Below are 21538 nucleotides of genomic sequence, written 5' to 3'. Positions count from 1 at the left end.
TTTAATTTTATTTATTTATTTATTTATTTATTTATTTATTTTTGGCTGTGTTGGGTCTTCGTTTCTGTGCGAGGGCTTTCTCTAGTTGCGGCAAGCGGGGGCCACTCTTCATCGCGGTGCGCGGGCCTCTCACTATCGCGGCCTCTCTTGTTGCGGAGCACAGGCTCCAGATGCACAGGCTCAGGAGTTGTGGCTCACGGGCCTAGTTGCTCCGCGGCATGTGGGATCTTCCCAGACCAGGGCTCGAACCCGTGTGCCCTGCATTGGCAGGCAGATTCTCAACCACTGCGCCACCAGGGAAGCCCAGGGCGTGTTCATTTTAACTGTCTTTTACTTATAAGCTTTAGCTCTTTCAGGAAATTGTTTTTTGCTTATGTTACCTAAACGGCAGAAATTGGCTTCCATCTCACATCGTCTCTGCATTATTAAAATGCAGCTTGTTGTGCAGAGTTTTAATGGACTCTTTAGGGCCATTACATATTAATGTTATATACTAAGAACTATTAAAGCATTCCAAATAAAACATATTCACCAGTTAAATGTTCTGTTTTATTTGTGATCATGAGTGAAAAGGACAAGCTAGTTATCTTCGTGGTCATTTAGAAAAAAAATGTTGTAATCTAACACAAACTTAGTCTCCTCATATAAGGCAATGTAATCATATAATTCTAAGGAAGCCTAGAATTTATTACTCTCTCTTTTTGATACTCACCTTTAAATAGTGAAAACAAACAAAAACAATTTCAACCTACTATTGATTATTTAAGTATGAAGTACTTATAGTAAATTCTTAATCTAAGACAGACTTTTTTTTCTTCTGTCAGCAAGAAGAGTGGGATAACAATTTGTCTTCAGCTGGTATGTACTTAGGGATTCTGAACACTTGGAAAATATAATGCTAACTGGTCAACCAGGTAGAAGGGGCAGAGAGTAGGAAAGAAGGTGAGACAAAAATACATCATTTTAAAATTATTTGTCCCACTTTTGTCTCTCAACCTGAAAGGAGTACTATTTTTTCGTCAAATATTCACTCAAATGTTTCATATTAAAACTTTGTTCACCACGATGAAGAGTGGCCCCCACTTGCCACAACTGGAGAAAGCCCTCACACAGCAACGAAGACGCAACACAGCCATAAATTAATTAATTAATTAATTAATTAATTAATTAAAAAAATAAAAATTAAAAAAAAAAAAAACTTTGTTCAACCAAGTTAACAACCTATAAATTTGGGCCCTGGGTGCTTTCTTTTCAAACAGATGAGGTGGAGTCCCAGTGTATACTGAGAGCCCTAGTTTAAAGTCTGGCAACATCTAGAATGTCTGTTCCCCGCTCAGCCAATCATTTTAGATCAGGGTAAGTCATATAAATTTTCTGGACCTATCTCCTCATTGACAGTAATAGACCTTGGACTAGATTCATTCAACAGATATTTACTGAGCTTCGAATATGTGCCATGTTTCACTTAAGCATTAAAAAAGTAAAAAGCAGCCTCATCTTCAAGGAACTGAGAGTTAATAGGAGAGACACCTGTAAAAACTAATGTGTGTAATAAAGTGGTTTTTTTTTAACTGAAATATAGTTGATTTACCATGTTGTATTAGTTTCTGTTGTACAGCAAAGTGATTCAGTTTTATATATATATATATATATTTTTCATATTCTTTTCCATTATGGTTTATTACAGGATATTGAATACAGTTCCCTGTGCTACACAGTAGGACCTTGTTGTTTATCTATTTTATACATAGATAAATGCAGTTTTTATATAGTTTGTATATAAACATAATTTATACATAGTTTGTGTCTGCTAATCCCAAACTCCTGACTTATCCCTCCCCCACCCCCTTCCCCCTTTGGTAACCATAAGTTTGTTTTCTATGTCTATGAGTCTGTTTCTGTTTTGTAAATAAGTTCATATTGTGTCATATTTTAGATTCCACATATAAGTGATATCATATGGTATTTGTCTTTCTCTTTATGACTTACTTCATTTAGTATGGTAACCTCTAGGTTCATCCATGTTGCTGCAAATGGCATTATTTCATTCTTTTTTATGACTGAGCAGTATTCCATTGTGTATATATACCGCATCTTTATCCATTCATCTGTCGATGGATATTTAGGTGGCTTCTATGTCTTGGCTATTGTAAATAGTGTTGCTATGAACATTGGGGTATATGTATCCTTTCAAATTATGGTATTCTCTGAGTGGATGCCCAGGAGTGGGATTGCTGGACTATATGGCAACTCTATTATTTTTCATTTTTTAAGGAACCTCTCTACTGTTTTCCATAGTGGCTGCAGCAATTTACATTCCCACCAACAGAGTAGGAGGGTTCCCTTTTCTCCACACCCTCACCAGCATTTGTTATTTGTAGACTTTTAATGATGGCCATTCTGACCAGTGTTAGGTGGTACCTCATTATAGTTTTGATTTGTTTCTCTAATAATTAATGATGTTGAGCATCTTTTCATGTGCCTATTGGCCATCTATATGTCTTTGGAGAAATATCTATTTAGATCTTCTGCCCATTTTTTGACTGGGTTGTTTTTTGTTGTTGTTATTGAATTGTATGGGCTGTTTGTATATTTTGGAAATTAAGCCCTTGTCAGTCACATTATTTGCAAATTTTTCTCCCAGTCTGTAGGTTGCCTTTTTGTTTTGTTGATGGTTTCCTTTGCTGTGCAAAAACTTCTGAGTTTGATTAGGTCCCATTTTTAAAATTTTGCTTTTATTTCTCTTGCCTTGGGAGACTGACCTAAGAAAACGCTGGTACAACTAATGTTAGAGAATGTTTTGCCTATGTTCTCTTCTAGGAGTTTTATGGTGTCATGTCTTATATTTAAGTCTTTAAGCCATTTTGAGTTTATTTTTTTGTATGGTGTAAGGGAGTGTTCTAACTTCATTGATTTACATGCAGCTGTCCAGCTTTCCCACCACCACTTGCTGAAGAGACTGTCTTTTCCCCATTGTATATTCTTGCCTCCTTTGTCAAAGATTAATTGACCGTAGGTGGGTGGGTTTATTTCTGGGCTCTCTATTCTGTTCCATTGATCCATATGTCTGTTTTTGTGCCAATACCACACTGTTTTGATTACTGTAGCTTTGTAGTATGTCTGAAGTCTGGGAAGGTTATGCCTCCTGCTTTGTTCTTTTTCCTCAGGATTGCTTTGGCAGTTCTGGGTGTTTTATGGTTCCATATGAACATTAGGATTATTTGTTCTAGTTCTATGAAAAATGTCAAGGCTAATTTGATAGGGACCACATTAAATCTGTAGATTGCTTTGGGTAGTACAGCCATTTTAACAATATTAATTCTTCCAATCCAAGAGCATGGGATATCTTTCCATTTCTTTGAATCATCTTCAATTTCCTTTATCAATGTTTTACAGTTCTCAGCATATAAGTATTTCACCTCCTTGGTCAGATTTATTCCTAATTATTTTTTATGTGATTTTTAAAGGATTGTTTTTTTTTAATTTCCCTTTCTGATATTTCATTGTTATTGTAAAGAAATGCACCAGATTGCTGTTCTGAAATGCAACAGATTTCAGATTTATGTTAATCTTGTATCCCGCTAACTTGCTGAATTCATTTATCAGTTCTAGTAGTTTTTGTGTGGAGTCTTTAGGGTTTTCTATATATAGTATCATGTCATCTGTATATGATGACAGTTTTAACTCTTCCCTTCCAATTTGGATACCTTTTATTTCTTTTTCTTTTCTGATTGCTGTGGCTAGGACTTCCAATACTATGTTGAATAGAAATAGTGAGAGTGAGCATTCTTGTCTTGTTCCAGATTTTAGGGAGAAGGCTCTCAGCTTTTCATCATTGAGTATTATTTTGGCTGTGGGTTTGTCATAAATAGCTTTTGTTATGTTGCAATATGTTCCCTCTATACCCACTTTGGTAAGAGTTTTTATCATGAATGGATGTTGAATTTTATCAAATACTTATTCTGCATCTTGTAGTAAAGTGGTTTTGATACTATTACAGGTATTTATATACGGTATAAATTTTTTGTGTTGGGGCGGGGCACCAAAGAAGAGTAGTTAGTCCTATCTGGGTTTAGGTGAAGGAAGGGAGATTGACAGAGACTTTACAGAGAAGATGCTTGAACTGAATCTGAGTATTATTCTCTAGATGAACAAGGGATAGATGGTGTAAGAGCACAGGCCTGTGGGACTAAGTCAGCATAAAGCCTCAGGACCTAATAAAGGTCCTGTATGGATGGAATATAAGTATGAAATGAAACATGCAAGTGATGGCTGGAACAGATGGAAAAGGCTTCCCGTGACACACAATTCTGGATTTTTGTGAGAAGCCATGACACAGTTCCAAGTAGAGTTTGTCAATGGTTCATATATGTGTTCTAGGAAGACGACTCTATCAAAGTATGGCAAAGACTTGGAGAGAGCAAAGATTAGAAGCAAGAACTCAAGTTAGGAGGTTATTACAGAGACACAGGGGAGAGGTAATGAAGGTGAGAGTAGTGGCTATGGAGTGGAAGGGAAAGAACTGTAAGACATGAGGGAAGTGATTTGTCTAAAATCACTGAATGGATGAGGGGTGAAGAAAGAAGAGGAAGGTCTCTATCATACCTTTCAGCTTCAGCCTCCCATGAGTCAATTACTCAAGACTCAAGGGAAGATTTTCATAAACACACTTAAATAAATATATTTTTAGAGCTTGATAAAATGGCTTATTGTTTTGAAATTCTTGCTTTTAAACTAGTAGAATCATTGTGTTTTTGAAGGGAACTGAATAATGTTAGTGCCGAATGAGTCAGGTATAAAAACTTGATTCTTTATTCAGAAGACATACTATTGACAAGTAAATGGGTACTGTTAAGTCACCCTGAATCATGTGGCATATTGTGAAGAGGCAAAACAGTCCAGTTGTGCTTACATTCAGAAATTCTATGAGATAGCTTAATATAAATACCCAGGAGACTCAGAGAGCCAGAAGCAAGAACAGAGCCTGTAAGCAGCATCCACAGCTAACCTGAAGTCAGAACTCATGCTTAAAATTCCTATTACCCATCCCCACCCGCCTTCAATTTGATTTTTTTTTTGACTCTGGGTGCGTTTGTCACTTACCCTACCATGCAACTTTCTTGAGAGTGTTTCTCGTTGATCCCATCCCATTCACTCCATCTCCCTATAAGAACACACCAATAACTTGGCTCTCACAAAGGCCACCATGTCTTCCCGATTGCCAACTCCAGTGGAGTGTCTCACTCCTTATCCTACTTGATCTTTATGTCATGTTTATGAAATTATCTCATTTTCCCTCTGTGACATCATGATCACCCTTGTTTTCACTCACATCTGCCCATTTTGCCACTGTCAGGTCTGTGGGCTCCTCCTTCCTGGAACTCTACATTCTCCCTGGGTCATTTCATCTACACATATGGCTTCTGTATGTAGATAGTCTCTATTCTTTGGCCTCAGTCATGTCCTTATGTTCCAGAAACAGAAATCTAACTTTCTTTTGAACATCTTCACTTGGTTTGTTGTCCCTCGGGCAACTCAAATTTAACTCATCCAAAACTGAACTCCTTCTTCCCCAAATGTTTGCCTTTTCTGATTACAATCTCTCATCCTGTCATGACTAGACCCCTGCATTCTTCTGCATGCATATGTACCTTTTCATACTTTCTTTTCATGCATACCTCCCCACTCTAAGCAAGCTAAACCACTTTTATTCTCCCAGATATATATTGTACTCTTTATAAACTCTGAGTCTTTGCAGATGCTTAGAAGGCCTTCTTGATGCACATAAAAACAGATACACACATACAATCCTTTACTTTATCTGGCTGAATTTTAGTGAACGTTCAAGCCTCTGTGAAAAAGTTACTTCCTCCAGAAAACTGTTCTGACCCTGGGGCTCCATTGTTAAATACCCAACTTTTGTAGTTTTATGGTGGCTTATACTCTATTATAGCAGTTGTCGTTTGGGGTGGGAGGAAGTAGGAAGTAGCAGGATAATTTTTGTCCCTAGGGGGCATTTGACAATGTCTAGAGATACTTGGTGGTAACAAAGTGTTGGGGTGCTAACAGCAGCCCGTGAGTAGAAGCCAGGATGCTGCTAAATATCCTGCGATGTGCAGCTCCCACAGCAAAGAATCATTCGGTACAAAATGTCATTAGTGCTGAGGCTGAGAAACCCTATTCTGTTGTAATTGTCTACTATTTATTTTTCTATTTCTGTCACTAAACTATAAGCTTTTGGAGAATAGGAACTGTGTCTTACTCGACATTGTATGTACAGGAACTAATAGGTATATTGGTTGCTTGGCATATAGTAGATGCTCAGTTAATATGAGTGCATAAGTGGGTGGACAGATTGATGGATGGTTTGAATGGTATCCCATTCGAGCCCAGAGAGAAAACCTACATATGTGGACTGAAAAACTGCATACATAATCGGTTCTGAGGTTATACTTCTAAAGTGACCTTGATGCCACTTCTACTGTTTGAAGTCTGATCATGGAGAGCAGTAGGTGGGCTCAAACTATGGATTCATGTTTCCATTTCATTGCATATTTAAATATACATGATTTTACTTATTTAAATGTTGTCCTGTATTACGTGTTCAGTGAGATATAATAATGTATATGTCCCCATTGCTAGTAACTGACATAGTTCTAGGTACCTACTATAAGCAAGACATTTTAGCATGTTGTGCTGGGAAAATAGGGTTTGGTTTAAACTCTGGCTTAGTTTCAATATTGAGCTGTGTAAACCTAAGAATTATATTAATGTCACTAATCTTTAATTTTCTCACCTATAAGCATAGTGTGGTTTTGATGATTACATGGACTAAAATAAAGTACTTGTTACAGAAAATACTTCTGCCTCTTCTCCAAACTACCTATATTAGTTAGGAATTGCACTCGACTCAGAAACAGAGTTCTGATAATAATTGTTTTTTTTTTTGTTTTTTTTAAAATTTATTTATTTATTTATTTATGGCTGTGTTGGGTCTTCGCTTCTGTGCGAGGGCTTTCTCTAGCTGCGGCAAGCGGGGGCCACTCTTCATCGCGGCGCGCGGGCCTCTCACCGTCGCGGCCTCTCTCGTTGCGGAGCACAGGCCCCAGACACGCAGGCTCAGCAATTGTGGCCCACGGGCCCAGCTGCTCCGCGGCATGTGGGATCTTCCCAGACCAGGGCTCGAACCCGTGTCCCCTGCATTGGCAGGCAGACTCTCAACCACTGCGCCACCAGGGAAGCCCTGATAATAATAGTTTATGGAGATAGTTTATTATTCTCCCACACGATAGAAGTCTGGAGGTCTGCAATCCAGGATTTGTATTATGCCCCCAGAACTTCACTGAGGAAACCAGGCTCTTTCTAGCTCAACACTTTGCCAGTCCTAAATATGGCCCTGGTACTCAAAATGCCTACTAGAGCTCCAATCACCACTTCTGTTCGCCAGGCAGCAGACTGGAGGGCAGGTTGAAGAAGGTCATGCCCTCTTTCTTTTAAGGAGCCTTCCAAAACACATTTCTGCTACAGTGTGTTCATGTGTACATTCCTTAAGACCTAGCATCTTAGAATTTAAAGGACAGAAATGTAACATTTAAAGAATTCATTTTATCGTTTTATACCTAACATTATTTTACCACCTCCAAATGTGTGTGTGTGTACGTGTGTGTGTATATATGTATATGTATGTATTCCCTGATAAGTTTACTATTTTTTGATGCAGACTTATGGAAATGGAGCTCATCAGTTCTGACATTCAAAAATTATTTAATTTTTAAAATCACATTACTTACTAAGAAGAGGGTGCAAACAATGACATCCCAGTAGCAGTGAGCACACCCAATATCCAGATCTGGATTTCTAAATACCATTCTCTAATAAACAGACCTAGGCATCCTTGGAGATCAGGGTTAACATCACCAGTAATAAGTCATCACTATCATCTATTCCTTTGTATGAAGTGATGAAAAGGGCACTCTACCTCTGTGGTATTCTTTCAAAAAACTCGTAACTTCAGTCCAACCATGAGAAAAGCATTTAAATAAACCCAAATTGAGGGATATTTACAAAATACCGGTACCCCTCAAACTTTTCAAGGTCAAGATAAAAAAAGAACAACTGAGAAACTGTCAAGGCCTAGAGGAGACTAAGGAAGCTTGATGAGTAAGTATAATGTGGTATTCTGGGATTGTATCCTGGACAGGGAAAGGACATCAGTACAATATGAATAAAGTCTGGACTTTTGTTAATAGAAATGTACCAATATTGATTTCTCAATTTTGACAAATGTACCATGATAATATAAGATGTTCACATTAGAGGAAACTGGGTGAGGAGTATGTGAGAACTCTCTGTATTATCTTTGTAATTTTTCTGTAAAGTCAAATGTATTCCAAAACAGAAAGTTTATTTTAAAAATACAAACTACTGACACACATTGAAAGCCTGTTACATTTACTTGTGTAGGACATTATCTACATTATATGCATTTGAGTATATTTTCCAAGCATGCAGGGACTTTGTCTCATTTGTTCTTTTGCTGTCTCCCCAATACGTAAAGAACTACCTGACATAGAGTAGGCACTCAATAAATATTTGTTAAGTGTTGAATGAATGCACATATGTTGCCTTCTGAGAACAAATTTATGTGTCAACCTAAGGATAGCACTACGGAAGAAAGCGCACACCAAAAATCCCTCTGATCTGTTTCTGAGTCATTGTGATTTTCCAATGTATTATTTTGTAAATTATTAGGGCATTCTGATTAGCCCTCCATTGCACAGTCCAGGAGAATCAGCATACTTTTTCTCCATAATTTTCCTAATGGAACATTTTGTATAAAGAGGGATAGGTCCTGGAGGAGTTGATAACTGACTGTCAGGTACTTTATTAGAAACATAGGGGTTTGTGGCACTGATTCTAATTCAAGGAAACTGAAGCAATTTTATAATCCTGTGAGATTAATAGATCAGGTGTTAGAAAGTGGCACAGTAGTAATTTTCTATAAATTAGTAATTTTCTCTCTATTAGTATAAAAAAGGGTCTAATGGGAAAGGCACTTGATTAAAAACCCTAGCCTCACTGCTTACTACCTATGTGATTATAAGGAAGTTTTTAAATCTCTCTAAGCCTCAATCTCTAGTAAAACTGAGATAGTGATGCCTCACAAGGTATATGTACAGTCCTCTACTAATGAAAATACAGGATAGATTACTGTAACAAATGCTCAAGAATACAGTGGCTCTCACAAGCTAGACGCTTGTTTCTATCTCACCTAACAACCCAGGAATAGTAACAAAAGCTTTTTGGAAGCTCAAGCTACTCCATCTTGTTGCTTAGCCACCTCTGGTCTGCATTTCTTTTTTTTCCCCCCAACACGTTCAACTCACCCGCACTTCCACGTTCCAGGTCGCAGGAAAGAGAAAATCTAAAGGAAACACATCTTTCCTTCTAAGGGCATGACCCAGAAGTTATCACTTCCACTTATATCTTATTGGCCAGAACCTAGTCATGTGACCCCAGATAGCTGCAGTGGAAGCTTGGAAATGTTTTCTTTAGCTGGGAAGCAATTTGGCCAAACTAATACCTCTGGTTTTGTGGAGACTGGCACGAAAACTAGCAGAGCCTGCCATAAGCACCCGGAATAGTGCCTTACACTCCGAGGCAAATGCTCCCCAAATGATATTCTCTTCAAATCATCTCAAAGAGGATTAGTGTAAAAGGAGAAGGTAGGTGACAACATTTTATCAACTATGACTTTTGCATCAGTCAGAACTTAGCATAGACCTTCCTGGGAAGCTATGTTTGCATTTGAAAACTTGCTTATCTTCTTATAAATTAAGACACAACTCCCAAGAAATAAGATTTATATTCATCCTAAGGAAAATACGCTGCAGAATTAATATTTCAAAGTGTACTTGTTTTTATATGTAATGGCTTCAGCTAGCTTTCCTTCTAGCTCGGCAAACTCTGGTAGGTTAATTTAGGAACTGTGCTCTGGTGGAAAAAGGATGATACAAAGTGAATTATGTTACTTATTTTTAATGTAGAAATTCTTTTGTTTGCTCAGTTGTAATTTTGTTAATCAGAATTTTTCTACTATCTATTCTTCGCATGGATTCAGTTTTAAACTTTCTGCAATAATTTATACTTACAGATGTGGGACTGCATCTTTGAGACCTTTTTTCCTTTTTTCTATTGGTTTGGTTTGATTGCTTTCCTGAGGATATTTCCTTTAACCTGCTGAACTTGGACAGTTTTGTTCAGTTTTGTTTATACAGAGCCCCATTCATGCTAAGCTTGCCTAGGACATTCTTACATTCATGGACCCCAACTGTAGGTTGTCAGCACCTCATGTGATCTATCAGACCACACTGCTATCCTGCTGGTAGCTGGACAGGACTCAGTTGGCCCTGCTCTTTAGGTGACGTTGGCAGTAGGAAGGATGAACATGATACTGATCATAGTAGTCAGCTTGGGCTGCCATAACAAAATGCCATAGACCCGGCCAGTTAAACAACAGACCTTTATCTCTCACAGTTCTGGAGACTAGGAAGTCCAAGATCAAGGTTCCCACAGATGAAGTTTCTGGTGAGAACTCTCTTCCTGGCTTGTGAGTAGTTGCCTTCTCTCTGTGTCCTTACAAAGAGATAGTGCTCTGGTGTTTACACCTTCTTATAAGGGCATCAGCCCTATTGGATTATGGCCCCATCGTTATGACTTCATTTAACTATCACCTCCTCACAGGCCCTATCTCCAACTACAGTCACGTCGGGGATTAAGGCTTAAACGTATGAATTTTGGGAGAATACGAATATCAGTTCATAACACTACTCTCCCTTTTATTTATCATGGCACCCACAAAGGGTGAATGTTTTTTCTAATACTTGCCCTGTGCCATCCTGGGTAATCTACCTAAAATTTCCTAGAGTAGAAGAAAAGATTGTTCTAGAAGCTTCCTAAAGTCTCTCTCTCTAATGAGATATCTGGTTTAATGTTTTTTGGCCTCACAAAATGCTTTTGGAGTTATCAAACGTTAAGATATTGCAATGCAATAAAATGATATTTATAAAGCACTCTACAAAGAACAGTTTTCTTGCTTACATTAGTTCTTGAACCTTCATGGTAACTCCGTGAGAATTGTTGGAATGTTTTCTTGGCTCTATTTTATATATTAGAAAATTGAAGTTTGGAGAAGTTCAGTGATTTACCTAAGGTCTCAGAGCTAATAATTGATTGACACTGAGACTTTATTCCAGGGCTTCTCATTTCTGGTCCACAGTAGACCAAATATGAGCTTGAATTTGGCTCTAGAGTCACTAAGGTTTGGTTTCAATCCAAGTTTTGTCACTTATTAACAGTAAGTTAGCAAGTTACTTAACTCACTAAAATTCCTCAATCTTCTCTGTGACATGGAAATAATAGAGTCCACCTCACAGGGTTCTAATGAAAATTAAATTATATAATGCATAGAAATCACTTAGCATAGCACCTGCTGCATAGAAAATTGTTCAAAATTGTTGGTTATTATTTTTAAGAACATATTAAATCCTACTGCATTGAATTTAACTCTGAAATCAAATTTATACATTTTACTAGACTTTAAGATAAAATATTATGCAAACTATGTAGGCTATTGACCGATCTCAAAACACTTTACAAGTTTATAGGTGTTTAAATTCATAGCACGGATTATATTGAGATGTGAGCATCTGAATTGTCACCTCAACATCTGTCTGTGTATGCTTATTCTTGACTGGTCAAGCAATAGATTAAAACAGTTAACAATTAGCAGGTATTTTAAACTCTACCAGTTATACTTCAAGCAAGCCAGTGGGATATTTTTAGTTATCTCGCTTTGGTTTGAGGTCATTTAGTGCTCATTAATAAAGGAAACTGAGTTTGGAATTCTCATTTTTCATTTCACACCAGTAACAGTTAACATATGCTAATAATTGTGATCAAAGAAACATTAAAGAAGAAAAGATTTAGCTGCTTGAAATTTGCTATACAGAAAAATCAATTTATTTGTGACTGTTCTCCATGTTATCCAGGATTTAATCCATTGAAATATATATTTTTTTCTATCAGTCTGATTTTACAAGCCCAAGATAAGAGGTCATTGTCACATAGACTTAGATCAATGACTGAAAGGTACTCTCCTAATGTGCCCAGATTTTTCAAGTAATTTAATGTGTATATCAGGGTAAATTAATAACACATACTTTAATTTGTTTTGCACATCAGTCCTGATTCTCACATGGAATAGGTAATTAGAGAATTTCATACATTTCTATATTTAATATGTGTGCATGTTTGTGGATGTACAAGTAAGGGAATGTTCTTATTCAGATAATTAGTTAAAGTTTCATGCAGGAGGTCAAATAAGCTTTCCTCAGGTAGAAGAAACTACACCAAACCAGGAGTTAACACAGTTGGAGCAAAGTCTGTTAGCAATGTAAATGTCATTACCTCTGATCTGTGATCAGCTGAACAAACAGTGAAGGGCCAGTGTGACTTTCAGGCTTCAGGAACAGAATAAATGACTTTGAAATGAACTGCCTCCCATTAGTTGCATAGGTTAGTCAATTCTGAATCATCTTGACTGGGAATTAATGATACTGATGACTTGAGCTGATCCTAAATGGTTCTCAGTATCTGGTCAGGAACTATGAATACATGGATGAGTAAGGTGGATGATAGAATAAAATTATTTTCTTCCTATGCCTCGTAGATGGTCTCAGAGTGACTGTACACACATGGTCAGACAGCCACACATTCTCTGATGGTTTTGATTTGAGAAGGCAAGATAAATAAACCTATGATATCAGTTTGTTTTTGTGTATAATTGTTTTAAGATCTATTGTTTTTGTGTATAATTGTTTTAAGATACAGTTTAATCTGTGGTATGTATTCAAAAAGGACAGTTACACATTACCTTGTATATAACACACTCATTGCCCTTGTAATATATGCTCATTACGTTTTCCCTACTAGCTTCTTGAGAGCAGAGACCATGTCTTACTCAGGATGAACACTGGGCCTGGTTCATAGTAGATGCTTAAGAAATATTTGAATGAATTTATAAATGGATTTGAGCTTGTGAATGGAAGTTTATGGTCCTTAAATGTACAACATACATAAATAGAAACATGATATGAAGAATATATCAGTGTGTGTATGGATGTGCACACATGCACACACATATATACCAGAGTATTGTCACTAATTAAGTGATTAATGTCTAGGGTGTCTAGCCACATAACAACATGTAATTAAATAATGACTAATTGCCGAAGCAGCAAACATATTTTAAACTTATTAGTTTCTTAATGTGAAAAAATGGACATATGTCAGTTTAAAAACATTATGAGAATTAAATATATCATCCCAAGAAAACTTACAGAAATTCAAGCCCACTGACATTTATTCATGGCCACCAGTTTTGGGGCACTTTTTGAACAAAGACAGACTTAGTTCAAACCACAAAGCAATTATTTTATTTATTTTTTCCCTTACTGTGGACAGCACTACTATTCATTTTAGTAATTTATGAAAAATACTGAAACCTAATTCTCCAAACTTATGTTAAAAATCAATTATAGTTGTTATATGAAGTTATACAACTTATAAGGTTTTAATAAACCCTTAAATTAACCTGATTTCCACCCCCCCCCCCAAGATTAGTAATTATAAAAGAGTACAGGTCTAGTTGCCACATTTCCTACTAGAAATATACTGACATAGCATGGACAGAGTTTCTATTTAAAGTAGATACCAGCTCTGTGTAATTCAAGAGTTACAGTCATAGGTCTTACAGATGGAAAGGAGCTACAGTCACATCTACCTTTTGGCATGTTGTTAGAGAAACTGTATGTTTCACTGTGAACCTATGTATCTTATATATAATCAACTTTAGATTATCTGCTCGAATTAGAACTAGAAGCAGCTGAAAATGGAAAAAATTATTCTCATATTTCATCTGAGATAGCTTTGGCTCACTCCCCACTGATCTTCACCTTAAAAAACAAGATCCCTTCAATCCAACTGGGCCTGGATAGCCTGCTAATTGCCTCATGGAGTGTTCTGAAGTCCTCAAAGAAAGTCTTAGTTTTTACTCTAGTAGCCCAGTGGTATAGGCCTTTTTCTCCGTGTCATATTTGCCCATTTACAGGTAATGATTAGTTTCTACTGCCTCAATATATTTTCATATCCAGCTTTCTTTCTTATGTCCTGTGTGAAGAATGCTTGAAGTAATCTATTAAGAGATTTTCCTTAATTCCTTTTTCTCTAGCAAAAGGACCAGTCTTTATTACCACACGCTTAATTATTAATACCTTGATCAGGAAGGCAAACATACTAGGGTAGCAAAGATTACTGGAACTAGTCCAGCATAGATTACTGGATCCAATCAGTTGGATTTAATGTATATTTGTTGAAATGCCTGAGTTTTTTAAGCCCATCGTGGATATGGGATTATAGCCGGGATCCAAACCTCTCCTGCCTCCTGCCCTCTTCTCCAAATTATAACTGTAATATTAACATTTCTTTGCCACAAGTTTTCTCTGAAATCATTATAAAATACATAAATCATTATGTTTGAGTTTGGCAGTTGTTAAATAAACATTTGTGTAGAACTAGGTGTACCTAAAATGATTGTGGATAGAGCTGTTTACAACACAATGTGGTAGGTATGGTGATGTGGAATGTAGGTGTTACAGGAACACAGTGGAAGGATACTTCATCCAGCCTTTGTTGTCCGAAGAGAGATTCCCTGTCTTAAAAAATGGGTAGAAATAGGCAAATTAAAGGGGAGGAATAGAGCAAAGGGTCAGTAGGAGGAAGTCACAGAGGTGAGAAATAGCATGATGTATACAGGGGATGAGACAACGATAGAACAAAAATGAATCTCAGATGATAGAGGTCTCATTGTGGAGGACCATTTAAGCCATAATAGTGTAAATCACATGATGAAGGCAAAGGTCCATGGGCATGGAGACCCTGTTGGTATTGTTCATGCCACGGTCCCAAAATTGTGCATTGATCTGACACACAGGTCCTGGCCCTCAGCAAATATTTGTTATATAGATAAATGTAAAAAGGATTTTAAGCAGAAGAGTAATGTGTTTCAATTTGCATTTTTGATATATTGTTCTGGCAGCAGCCTGGGAGATGAATCTAAGAAGAATAAAAGTGGAGTGAAGGTGACCAGTAACGATGGAAGAGGTGAGGGTATGAACTAGAGTCAGGGATGATTTTGGATGATTCATATTGGAGGACTGAACATCTAGAAGCTGGTGGTTGTGTGACTATGAGAAGAAAGGGAGAGCTAGGAGGCAAGTGTTATGGTAGAGTTGCCATTGTTTAACTTGAAGAATACAAGGAGAGGAGTTTTCTAGGGGAAGAATCAAGTTCAAGTTTTTTCTGCAAACGTATCATAATTCAAATTGTTTCAACTTTTACTTTAAAAATGAACCCACGATGAAATTCTTATAGATTTTCAATGAAAATCATGTAGCACTTCAAAATTTTTAAATACCCTGGGGGCATCACATTAGCATTAGGTGGAAAATATAATCTAAAAACATGAACACCTCGCCTTTAAAAAAATTCTGTTTTATTTTTTATTTTTATTATATTTTTATTACTTTTTATTGGAGTGTGGTTGCTTTACAGTGTTGTGTTAGCCTCCACTGCACAACAAAATGAGTCAGCCATACACATACAGATATCCCCTCCCTTTTGGACTCCCTCCCATTTAGGTTACCACAGTGCATTAGGTAGAGTTCCCTGTGCTATACAGCATGTTCCCATCAGTTGTCTATTTTATAAATAGTGTCAATAATGTATATGTGACAATCCCAGTCTCCCAGTTCCTCCCACCACACCCCTTTCCCCCTTGGTATCCATACATTTGTTCTCTACATCTGTGTCTCTATTTCAGCTTTGTCATCATAAGATCATCAATACCATTTTTCTAGATTCCACATATGTGAGTTATTATATGATATTTGTTTTTCTCTTTCTGACTTACTTCACTCTGTATGACACTCTCCAGGTTCATCCACATCTCTACAAATGACCCAATTTCATTTCTTTAAAAAAATTCTTTTTTATTTTAATGACACCAAGCATTTTGACATAACTAATTACTACTTATTTTTCACACAGATATTCTGGTAGGGAGAGAAATATGTTAATTCTTTCCTCCTCTTTTTTTTTTTTTTTTTTTTTGTTGGCATTTTTCCCCTGGGTCTAGCTTTATGCATTGAAGATGGGGGCGGAATCAGCTGCCACATTGGCGCCTCACTCCCAGACAAGTGGCCTTTGAAAGCTTTTCCACTTTGCATAGAAAAGGAGCAGTGCTTGGAGGCCAAGGAGAATTCCAAATAACCAGCATTTCTACTTCTGTGTCTCAATCTGGTTTTAACATTTGGTGAGGAGCGAAGCAAACTCAATAGAACAAAGGGCCATCCTTCATTTGAACTTAAAGTTCAAATACTGTTAAGCTTAATTTGTATTCAGATGGTTACAAGTATTGTGGAAGTATATAATGCTTGTTCATTGAAGGTTTATAAGAAATATTAATGTTTTTCTTTTCTTATTCTGGCACTGGCTCTCTTCCTCTTCTAAACAGGTCTTTTATTATCTCAGGATATTCCTTTAGTATGAGTAACTTCATCCTCTCCCATTTCAGAGTAATATCTCTCAGCCCCAATAAGTTTGGTTCTAGAGGTGGTTATGGGGCATCCAGTTGGCAATAGCCAGCGGGTATCTGGATATACAGAACTGAGACTTGGGGCGGAGACCGGGCTCTGAGTAGCAGCTGTTGGCAGAGACAGTGCCCTGAGTAGCAGAGATGACCCAGGGAGGGGGTGTAGAGGGCCACCAGCAAAAAACCAATGGTGGAGCCCAAACATCCACATCCACAGAACCAGAAGAGGAAGAGCAGGCCCCAGAGACAGAGCAACTTGATCAGAGAGGCCAGAGGAGGGCAGGAGAGACGTATCTCAGAAGACAGGGCTGTAGAGAAGTTTAAGAAGGAAGGAAGGAGAAAGCAAGTGAAGCAAAGCCCTCCTTGGGCAAAACCCCTTTCTCTGCTATCAACCTGCCTCCCACTCAGTCCTCCATCCTTACCCAACTCTTCGGAACCGTAAGAGAAGATGATAGTTCATTGTATCTGTGCATATAAATGTTAATGATTTATGCCATGTGAAGATGTAATTTCCTCTGTGTGCAAGCATGGCTTTAGATTAGCTCCTTTTAGCATCGCTCCCATCTGGTTTGTTTATAGGTTTTGTGGCTTTTAATGGTCTTTTCCTATAAGTAGCGATAATTAATGTGACTATAATGCAAGTGTTTCGGTGGTTTGTATTTTCATGGTTACCCAGCAGATTTTACCGTTGTTTACTCGGGGATATTTTTCAGTCCACTCTGCTCCTTGTGCAGGATGAAACAGATAAATACCTTGCTCAGAGCCAAACAGAAATAGTTTAGATTCTGCTTCCATGGACTTTCTGCTTTGTTGTTTGCACTAAGAGAACTCCTAAAATTTTTGAGAAGGATAAACAGAAAAGTTCCTTTTATTGTACCGTGTTCTGAACAAGGACAGTGCTGTGTGTCCAATTTGTATCAGTTTTGGTCTGTATTTTATCCACAAAAAGCTGCAGTTCTGTTTTTCCCTGTATAGATTGTGGTGTAGCTATGTTCCCCCCACTGTAAATTGAGGTTTATGTGTAGGACTCAAATCCCTTAATCTAGGCAGGGGTAGTACTGCTATTAAAGTACCCTCATTTTGTTCATTTGTGTTTGCCCATTTATCCTGGGGAAAGACTTTGTTATCAATCTTTAAGATCATTACAGTAAAGAAGTGATTTTAAAAATCATTCCTTTTGGTTCATAAGGATACAGGTCTGTGTAAAAGGTAAGTAAGATGGATCTAATAATAATGCTATACTTTTTATCAAGTGAATGTCAAACTTCATTATAAACCTTGTTTTCTATGGCATTTTGGCGAGTTTGTTTTGTTTCTATTTCTTTTATGTTCGAAGAAACCGAAACATAAATTAAAATTTTAATCCAAAGCCACATAGATCTGAGTAACCTTGGCATTGCTGACAAAACAACTTGAGATTTTCCTCCAAGCTTGTTTAAAATATTGATGGAGCCCTTGAAAGCTTTCTCATTTGTTTTTCTTTTTTTCCTTACATAGTATTGATTTCTATTTTTTTAACTTCAAAAATTCACACAACACAATTGTTAAAAAGTTCAAAACTAACTTTCTTAAATTTGGCTTTTAACCTAAATTTTAGATTTTTAAAAAAGACCTAACTATACTGCATATGATATGGCTAATGAATAATAAAGACTAATATTCATCAATATTGAGCAAACTGATATAATTTACTTTTAGAAAGTTTGTTTTCAAGAACTGAACCCATCCGTTAGGGGCTTTTGTTTGTTTGTTTTTGTTCTTATTTTTTCCTGGTAGCCACTACCTTCACAAAGGATTGTTGGCATATCAGTTGATGTTTAGCCTTACAAAATAAAAAATAAAAATTGTATTTTTTTTTTCTGAAACTGAGTGCTATTACTTAAAATTGTCCTTTTCGTATTGATAGCACATGTAAAATTCTTGGAGATTGAGAAAAGACTATAACTTAGATATATTGATAAGGATTAATTTCTGATATAGATATGCTATAAATTACATGTGTAAAGTCTGAGAAGATATATTAGGGAAGTATATGAATTAGCCATTCTCTAACTTTATTTGTCTTTGAAGAATAAACACTTACTAAGTTAACATCACTGCTTGAGAGCAAAACATTGAAATATTGACTAAATCTAAATCGTTGCTGTAATATTTAAGACAACCCCAAATCAAATATAATTCTGGAAATTCAGACACATTGTCATTTACTGAATTGTCCTGGTAACTTTTATGATGGCCGTGTACTTTAAACAAATGATTATCTTAGATGAATTATAAATGAGAGCCTCATTCAAGAATTCCCTTTTTCATGGCTGTCGTTTGTCCACCCTTCCTCCTAGTGGTGGAGAAGAAGCGGGGCAGAGTGGGAGGCGAAGACCACCACAGCCTAGCACTTAGACCCTGGGCACACAGTCTCAGTGTGTGGTATTGAAAGATAAAAAACAAGAGCCCTGACTCTGAGGGGTGCTGAGGTCAAAGCTCAGAAAGCAAATTTCCCTTTGGGTTCACCCATCCCTCTGTGTTCCTTCCCTGTGATTGATCCCTCCATCTACCCATTGCTTTAGTCCACTGGGTGTCAGCCCCATATCAAATCAGTTACCATGTCCTAATGATTCTACCTCTTTCATCTGTCCTTTCTCACTACAGCCTAACCCTCAGTTCATGCCAGAATTGTCTCTCCCCTGGATTACTATAAAGCCACCTACTTGGACGTCTTAGCTCCATCCGCCTCTGCCCCTCCTCCCCTTCCCCAGCAGCATCTCTTGAACATACACATAATCCATTCTCCAGCCACTGATGTTCCTTACACGTGAGTCTCATCATGCCATGCCCTTTTTAGAATCTGCCTTTGACTCTCCAGCACCTTTAGGTCAGGTCTGAACGCATTAACATGATCCATGAGACCTGCATCGGTCTGGTCTCAGTTTACCTTTCCAGAAACATTTCTCACCCCGGAGACTTATTTTAGTCAATACTGAAATACTTTCAGTTCAAGGTACCATGCTTGCCCTGGCTCCAGGCCTGCTCTTATGTGCAGTTCTCTTTACTTCAAACAAACGTGGAACCAGCTCTTCCTCTTCTCCTTCCTCATTCCCTTTTGCCTAGGTAAATCTTATTCTTCAGGTTTTCAGTTTAGACCTTCCTTTTTTCAGGAAGCCTTACTGGACACCTATGAACAACTTAAGTTCCCTCAGCGTTCTCAGTATTACTCCTGTGGTCACACTTATCACTGTGTTTTAAATGCCTGTGTATTCAAGTGGACCCTTCACACGGCAGTTAGCTCCCTGGGGGCAGGGGCTGAGGGTTTCTTGTTTACGGATGTATCCATAGCACCTAGCACAGTGTGTGGCTTATAGTCAGCCATTATTAAATACCAGATGGTGTTCAGATAGGTGGATTTCATCCCAGATCACCAGTAAAGATAGATCAGGGAAAATAGGAAGGAAAGCAGGTATGGAGTCATACCAAGGGGATAGAAGAACCAGGAAAGCTGAGAGAGAGCAGCACTGAAGAGGAGAAAAGCAGGCAAGCTTGCCCTGTCCTACCATTTGTGAGGCCTCAGACAATAATGCAAATTGAGGCCCACATATATCTAACTGTTATAAAGTTAAAAATCAAGCCACTAAACTGCTAAATGAAGTATATTTTATCCTCCTACCTTTACAAATATATATTCATGAAAACCTGAGAAGACCAGGTATTATTTTAGAATTCCCAGACATGTCAAAGCTCTGTGCCAGAAGACGGATGCACGAAATGGCTCTGGAGTGTGGACACCACAGTCCCCACGGCCAAGCTCCATCTACGTTTCCTGAAAACAGCCATCCAGAGGCCACTCCTGGGGCCCACACAGGTGTTGTCTACGTCAGGAAGTGGCTCCAGGGCCATTACAGTGTGGACATATGGAATCCCAGGTGCCCAGAATGTGGCCTAGAAGGGGCAGTGGAAGAGCATAGACTCCATGTGGGCTGATCTCCTTGCCCTGCAGACTAGGGAGAAGCATGGCCAGAGAGGGTTGTGTCTGAGGCTGACATTGCAAGCAGGAGATGACCTGGATTTATTCTAGTACACATACTCCTAGTGTCTATCTATGAGGGTGTAGCATTGGCAAGGACTGTCTAATATTGTATTTTTAAAGCCCCATTCAAATATATAAACATACCTTAAAGGTTGTAGATACAAGACCATGTGACTCTCTGTTCTGTTGTATTCTGGGTAGCAGTTTAGTGCCTAAGAGCAGTCTTTCAAGCTGAAACAGGGTTCTGAGTTGTGAGTTGGTTTGAATCCTGAGTTGTCCATTTACTGGCTGTCGAGCCCTGGGCAGAATGCTTCATCTGCTGAGTAGAGGTAATAAAATCTTCCCCTAGGATTGTGGTGAAAGTACATGAGGTTAAAGTCTTTAAAGGCTTAGATCAAGTAAATGCTCAATAGATCACAGTGCTGTCATCATCATCATAATCACTGTCATTTTTACAGCTGTTATTCCTTCCTGTCTGTAACTATTGAGATGACCTTGGGCAAGTCATGTAACCTCTCAGAACCTCAATTTCTTCATCCATAAAATGAGGTCTTTGGAGCAGAGGGTAACTAAATTTCTGTCCAGTTAAGATCAGGGACTTTTTGGAGTGCCTTCTTTTTCAATTTACATTAAACCGGAAGTTGACCCCCAGGCTACATTGTAAATTGTTAACAGAAGTTATCTACTATGCATATAATATCACTATATATTCTATTTCAAGCAGACCTGATATTGAAAATGTGAATCTTTTGTAAAAACTGAAAAACTCTGGATTAAATGTACAGTTTATGAAGCAAGTACTTGTAATT

General features: G+C 37.7%; 1 protein-coding gene across 8 annotated transcripts in view; it reads left to right on the top strand.

Moving 5' to 3' along the window:
* ZNF385B (zinc finger protein 385B) overlaps positions 1 to 21538 on the top strand; it is a 432563-nt gene that overhangs the window by 297931 nt on the left and 113094 nt on the right. The gene's annotated exons all lie outside the window — the stretch shown is intronic.

This window comes from Balaenoptera acutorostrata, chromosome 8, assembly GCF_949987535.1.
Source record: "Balaenoptera acutorostrata chromosome 8, mBalAcu1.1, whole genome shotgun sequence".
In the NCBI taxonomy this organism is placed as follows: Eukaryota; Metazoa; Chordata; class Mammalia; order Artiodactyla; family Balaenopteridae; genus Balaenoptera; species Balaenoptera acutorostrata.
This window is presented reverse-complemented; position numbering and strand designations above follow the sequence as displayed.